Source organism: Bison bison, unplaced genomic scaffold (genome assembly GCF_000754665.1).
Source record: "Bison bison bison isolate TAMUID 2011002044 unplaced genomic scaffold, Bison_UMD1.0 scf7180017864295, whole genome shotgun sequence".
NCBI classification, from domain to species: domain Eukaryota; kingdom Metazoa; phylum Chordata; class Mammalia; order Artiodactyla; family Bovidae; genus Bison; species Bison bison.
Window position 1 is genome coordinate 10,509,000 of NW_011494867.1, and position 6,300 is coordinate 10,515,299.

General features: G+C 50.6%; 2 protein-coding genes across 4 annotated transcripts in view; one reads left to right on the top strand and one right to left on the bottom strand.

The window, feature by feature from the left end:
* ZDHHC7 (zinc finger, DHHC-type containing 7) overlaps positions 1-4,419 on the bottom strand; it is an 18,415-nt gene extending 13,996 nt beyond the window's left edge. The window contains exon 1 of one of the 3 annotated variants that reach the window (XM_010850823.1): positions 4,316-4,419. The gene's annotated coding sequence lies outside the window, so the exon portion shown is untranslated. Of the gene's footprint in view, positions 1-1,153; positions 2,030-3,641; positions 4,193-4,315 lie in introns of those variants that run through there. The other 2 variants (XM_010850824.1, XM_010850826.1) reach the window with 2 other exon arrangements.
* Positions 4,420-4,606: 187 nt separating this feature from the next.
* The window catches only part of KIAA0513 (KIAA0513 ortholog), a 59,300-nt gene continuing 57,606 nt past the window's right edge, over positions 4,607-6,300 (top strand). Inside the window, exon 1 of the mRNA XM_010850827.1 lies at positions 4,607-5,043. The gene's annotated coding sequence lies outside the window, so the exon portion shown is untranslated. The remainder of the gene's footprint in view (positions 5,044-6,300) is intronic.

Sequence of the window (6,300 nt, forward strand, 5' to 3'; positions counted from 1 at the left end):
CTTCCACCAGCCTGCCTAGCCGGATCAAGGCTCAGGAGCCCTCACTTGGGCTGCATGATCCAGCACTGTTATATACTCGTGGCCTCTGCGCACCCCGCAACCTACTCCCTGGCCCCTAACCCATTCCCCAATCAGCATCTGGAGCCAGTTTTAACAGAGATAAGTCAGACCCTGCCACTCCTGGGTCTATCAAAACCAGCCAGCGGCTGCCTCTACAGTTAGAACAAAACCCCCAGGCCTCCCGTGTGGCTGCACAGCCTTACCACCTGGGGCCTGTGGACCTCACCTCTCACCTCCCTTCCACCCCGGCTGTCTTGTTCAGCTGTCATCACCTCAATGGAATGTTCTACTCATACCCCCGGCACACCCTGAACTCTGCAAATACCTGTTGAGTGAGATGAGAAAGCAAAAATGAAGCCCACAGAAACATGAAAGGAATAGGGAAAAGGGTCAAAGTGGGAGCCTGGGGTGGGGTCAGATGGTGGGCGGGGTGCGAGTAATGTGGACAGCTTAGGAAGTGGGGGGGACAGAGGGAGAGACCCCCAGTAGCAGGGTTTATTCTGGGTGTGTCACCAGGAGTGCACAGACTGCATGAAGCAGCCTCGAAGCCACATGGACAAAATACCAAAGCTCCCACCTTTCTCCCCGTACCACAGCCACAGCCTGTCAGTCAAGTGGGGGGTCTGTTTAAGAAAAAAAAAACTTCGGAGTTTTGACTCCAAAGCCCATGTTCTTCCATTAAAACACACAGCCTCCCAGAGCACTTGGTTTTAGAAAATACATTCTGTAACAGAGTGAGTTTTGGAAATACAGAACGCTAAGAATTAAAAGCATTTCAACCAAGATAACGCTGTAAAAGCCTGTCTCAAGAGAAGCTGGAAGCCTCTCTGTCCTGACTGCTCCTGCTAATTACTGGGGCTGCACACGCCCTGTGCCCTCTCCCACAACGACCTAAACCGCCGGCCTAACAGAGCGGGCCTCTCCTCCCATTAAGTGATAATGCTCCCTGCACACCCAGGATTTTACTACGCACCTTCCCCTCGAGACCCAAGTCCTCCTCCCCGTCACTCCTCCTAGGAGCTGCTGACACTTCTGTTACCGCTCGGCCCTTTCCCTGCCCACCTTCCCACAACCCAGGCTTAGGCTCCCTCACCTTTGGCTGTCCCTCTGCAGAATCCTAACCGACACAGGGGCCAAACCTTGGGGCCATGGCATTCAGGGCTCCACCGACTCTGGCTCCCGGGCCTCTCCCGGCTCTTCGCCCAGCCTTCCCGCTGTCTCCCTGCTGTGTCCATGGACCCCCCCACCCCCGGCCCCGAGCTTCTGCTCCTGCTGTCTCCTCCGTGTAGAAGACTCCCACTCTGCCCAGCAAGATCATTCATTCATCAAACATTTACCAAGCACCCAAGACACACAAAACACTGCAGGATAACAAAGTTGTTTTCAAAAGTATGAGGTGCTGTACCAATATACGGCATTATGGCTCCATGAGGAGTCTGGATTTTATCAGACAATTAATAAAATTCTACTGGTGCTTTTTCAAGAATGCAATCAAGCAGTAATCGAGACAAGAACATGTCTATAGACAGAGGCAAAGAAGTGGGTGAAAGAGAAAAAAAATCAGAGGCAAGTGACTGATGAAATGCCATCCCAGAACAGGCAGAGCAAAGTACAGACACATGAAACTGTTCCCTCTCGACTTTGTAGCTGGCCAGCTCTGCAGGTGGCTCTCTTGTTCGGTGCTAAGCTGAAGGGTCACACACAAGTTGTTAACGAGACACTGGCTTTGGGGACAAAAGGGAGCAAGAGTAAGTGTTTGGGAATCTGTATTTCATGCTCTGCTCTAGTGTTTGATTTTTTTTTTTTTTTAACAAAACAAGTATGTATTAATTTTATAATTAAACCATTACTTTGGGGAATTCACTGGCGGTTCAGTGGTTAGGACTGTGCTTTCACTGCTTAGAGCATGGGTTCAATTCCTGATTCAGGGAACTACGTTCTCACAAGCCTCATGGTGTGGCCAAAAAATTAAATAAAATATTACTTTAAAGAAACATACCCCCCAAAAAGACACTGATGCTGGCAAAGATTGAAGGCGGGAGAAGGGGACGACAGAGGATGAGCTGGTAAGATATCATCACAGACTCAATGGACATGAGTTTGAGTAGGCTCCAGGAGTTGGTGATGGACAGGGAAGCCTGAGTGCTGCAGTCCATGGGGCTGCAAAGAGTCAGACACGACTGAGCGACTGAACTGACTGACCCCCAAAAAGCTGCTTCAAGAAAACTATCCTTAGAGCTGTTCAGCATGGTCTGGAGCAGGGAAGGTCTGGAATCGTCAGGAAAACTACTACTCAATTCATCCCAAGCATTAACTTCATATGTGAACTTACTGTTCGGTCCAGTTCCTCAAATTAACGAAGATGATATTACTATGTCACCAAAGGGTCCAAGCCTGCAGGGAACAGTTTCAGGAAAAGTGGAAAGACACGTCCAGACGTTTGACTGGCTCAAGACAGTTCTTATACAGAGTTCCTTTCAGTACTTTCTCTCTCACTGAGGTCATTCTAGTCATGCCAGTATTTCCCAATTTACTCACTGTAATCAAGGCAGGCTCTGAGTCACTGGTTTAAAAAAAAACACAAAACTTCTGTATACATGTCTACTCACTTGACTTTGACATGATATGTGTGCACAGAGTTCCAGCTGTTGTTTTATGAATTCTTTAGCAAATTACCTTCATTTAGTCTCATTCTCCTCCACCTCACAACTCAAAAGTCAACCTACCAGCTTCACTCCGGAAAGTACACAATCCAAAGTGTCCATCACTCCGACCCTTACATTTTTACCAGAATGTTCAAGAGATGTGATTTAACATGTGTGTTCCATCCCATTTTTCAAATACCCCCAGAGACTTTCTCTTTAATCAAGTATCCCAACTTCTGCTAAGTCACTTCAGTTGTGTCCAACTCTGTGCAACCCCACAGACGGGAGCCCATCAGGCTCCCCTGTCCCTGGGATTCTCCAGGCAATAACACTGGAGTGGGTTGCCATTTCCTTCTCTAATGCATGAAAGTGAAAAGTCAAAGTGAAGTCGCTCAATCGTGTCCGACCCTCAGCGACCCCATGGACTGCAGCCTTCCAGGCTCCTCCATCCATGGGATTTTCCAGGCAAGAGTACTGGAGTGGGGTGCCATTGCCTTCTCCGATCCCAACTTACTAACAAGCAAATTTAACAAGGTGACTTTTAAAAGTTGCCTTCAGTTTCGTAAAAGTTGTAAGACAGTATCAAAAAACTAGGTCTGATTTTGAAAAAAATTAAAGTTATAAAAGTATCAGAAGATTCAATTCACCATCTTTGAGGTGAATAGTCTAAGAAGGAATATATGTTAACCAAGATTTCTAGACCCTCGAGCAAGGGGCCCGAGACTGGCGGACCGGGTTATAGCTTTCTAGACCGAGATTTGAGACAGTAGCAGTAAAATAGATAAATCTATGTGCATTAAGTAAAAATGCTAAGCAGACTGCAAATGTTAAACACTGTAGCACTGATTGGACTGCACTTTACAGGACCTGGTCAGCCAAAGAAGCTACAGAGCAGCTATATGGACAGTTTTTACACTCACAAAACCAGTTACCCACAAGCCAATAAAGTGTCTCCATCCAACAGCGAAGAGAGACTTAGTTCCAGCAGCAATGACTCCTCAGGAGAGATGATTCTGGCTGCAGCAAGATTCAACATTGCCCTGAAGGCTGACCTGACTGTCCCAGGTGGCCTGGTAGGTAACCCCCGAAAAGACCCTGGGCAGAGAAAGAGAAGAGGAGGGAGCTGGGCAAAGAACAAGAAAAGCTAAAAACGTATAAAGCAGTGAAGAACCGGCGCATTTGAGAAGCCAGAGGCGATGTTTAAGAAAGCCCATTGTAATGCTTGCTCATAAACTACTCTTAACAGCTTACAAAGGGTTTATAGCTACTGTGTCTTCAGGCCCTAACAACAACCCCCTTATTAGCTATCAAAAGGAGGGAACTGTGCCTGGGAGAGCTGAGTGTCACGCCCAAGGTCAGGCAACAAGCTGGGGCTGCAATTCGGGCCCTACCCCGAGAGGTGCACCAAGGAGTGACAAGGAGACACCTGGCAGAGGAAGGAGTCAAGCGCCGGCACAGAGGTGCCCCCGAGAGGCGCTCGGGAAGGTCGCAGGTGCGGCGCGGCGCGGTGGAGCAGGACGGAGCAAGGGGCCCGAGACTGGCGGACCGGGGGCCCCGAGCGGCCGGGAGAGCCAGGTGCCAGCAGCCCGCCGACCGGCCCGCGCGCTCACCCGAGGCCCGGGGGGTCGCCTGGCGCTGCGGCTCCTCCCGATCGGCGGCGACGGCGGCGGCGGCGGCGACTGCAGCGGCCGAGGCAGGGACGCATCATGCGGCCGCGCTCATGGCCGGGCCACGGCGGGCCCCGGGCTCGGGCCCGGTCCCGCCGGGCCGGTCGGAGGGGTCGGCCGGCCCAGGGGTACACGAGACCCGGAGGCCGGGCCGGGAAGCGCGGAGGCTCGGCTCCCGGAAGTGAACCGCGCGGGGTTGGCGGCGCCGCGCTTGCGCAGATCCGGCCGCGCCGCGGCGGGGGCGGGGGCGGGGTTTCTGTGACTCTGGGACCGCGGGTCCTAAAAACTGGCTGTTCCCAGGGAAAGGTAGCCCTCCTTAGTCTCAAGGTCCGCTTTCTAAAATAAACCGATCCGTGCAAGCTGAAGTCTGGGGAAGAGAAAGGATGGGGGTTACGGGCTGCCACAGGCTTTCGGACCCGCCTGTCCAGGGGCCCGCGGCGGCGCGGGTGAAGCCAGCGAGAGGTGCGAGCTGTGCGTGCGGCGCGCGGGGATGAGAAATCCGATCACGGGTTAGTGGAGAAGCGCCAGGGGGACGCCTGGGCCGGAAAACGCGTTGGGGGAAGGCGAAGCGCCGCTGTATGCGTGATTCCCGATTAACGGCCTCTAGGCGGCGTGGACACTACAGCGTCCCAGCGACCCCTTCCAGACGCTGAGTCCTAAGTTTGTCGAAGGTAGAAACGTGGTTAGCTTTGTTTGTGTGTGTGGTGGTTGGCGGAGGTGGGCGGGGGGCGCGGGGGACGGGTATTTCCTATACTGGGAACAATTTCCTCAGGGCTGGGGAGTAGGCGCTCAGTTAGTGTTTGTTGTTAAATTCTTTATGTACCCACTAACTTGTAAGATTGATAAAAACTCATTGAGGATGAAGGATAGAAATCTCACTGTCTGCAAGCCACCTTCTCACAGTTTACCATTCTTGCTCCCAGATATGCTTATATAGCTAAGCTTTTGGAAGTAAAAGGTGCATTAGTCATTGAATTCCAACTTTTGAAAGTTTAAGATTTTTGTTACTGGGCCTGTGCATTTAATATGGTGCTATACATTCCTTGTGGCTCAGCTGGTAAAGAATCCGCCTGCAATGCAGGAGACCTGGGTTCGATCTCTGGGTTGGGAAGATCCCCTGGAGAAGGGAAAAGCTACCCACTCCAGTATTCCGGCCTGGAGAATTCCATGGACTGTATAGTCCATGGGGTCGCAAAGAGTCGGACACGACTAAGCGACTTTCACTTTCATACATTCAGTCAATCCTCATTGAGTCTCCTGGGCTTATTCACTCAGTTGTATCCGACTCTGTGACCCTTTGGACTGTCAACCCTCTGTCAATGGGGTTTTTCAGGCAAGGATACTGGAGTGGGTTGCCATTTCCTCCTCCAGGGATCTTTCTGACCCAGGGATTGAACCAGAGTCTTTTGTGTCTTTTGTATTGCAGGCAGATTCTTTACCGATGAGATATCAGGGAAGCCCTCCTAATCTCCTGGCTTATTTATTTCCACAAGGAAGAAAAGAGAGGTAGGCTTCCAATCTGTGGGCAATTCCTTTTGTATAGGCTGAAAGAAAGGATGACTGTCTTTGGATAATGTCGAGACTGCAAGTGGCTGCTATGCTTAAGATACACTTGCTATGAACAATGTTAAAAGATATCTTCTTTTATATTAAAGAAATTAAAAGACGCTTACTCCTTGGAAGGAAAGTTATGACCAACCTAGATAGCATGTTCAAAAGCAGAGACATTACTTTGCCAACAAAGGTTCGTCTAGTCAAGGCTATGGTTTTTCCTGTGGTCATGTATGGATGTGAGAGTTGGACTGTGAAGAAGGCTGAGCGCTGAAGAATTGATGCTTTTGAACTGTGGTGTTGGAGAAGACTCTTGAGAGTCCCTTGACTGCAAGGAGATCCAACCAGTCCATTCTGAAGGAGATCAGCCCTGGGAT